Source organism: Myotis davidii, unplaced genomic scaffold, assembly GCF_000327345.1.
Source record: "Myotis davidii unplaced genomic scaffold, ASM32734v1 scaffold37, whole genome shotgun sequence".
In the NCBI taxonomy this organism is placed as follows: Eukaryota; Metazoa; Chordata; class Mammalia; order Chiroptera; family Vespertilionidae; genus Myotis; species Myotis davidii.
In genome coordinates this window covers 1487918-1488188 of record NW_006289395.1, presented here as the reverse complement: position 1 = coordinate 1488188, position 271 = coordinate 1487918, and positions in this window count along the sequence as shown.

Here is a 271-nt window from a genome sequence, read left to right as displayed (position 1 = left end):
GGTGCAGAGCGGGCCCCACACAGGCTCTCACATTTCCACGCCGACCCTCGGCCAGATGAGCTATGCACGGAGCTCGGATGGGATCAGGAAAGGCAGCCACCGCACCGCAGACACGTCCATAGGTGACATCTCATATTTTAACATCCCGCCAACCGCAAAAGGAGGGTCTGTTCCCTCCCGGGGGCCTTGCCCGGGGCCGCATTCCCGTTCCCGGGGAGGCCCCTGCAGTCCCCGCTCCTGCCTGCCCCCCACACGCACCCTACCTCCCTCG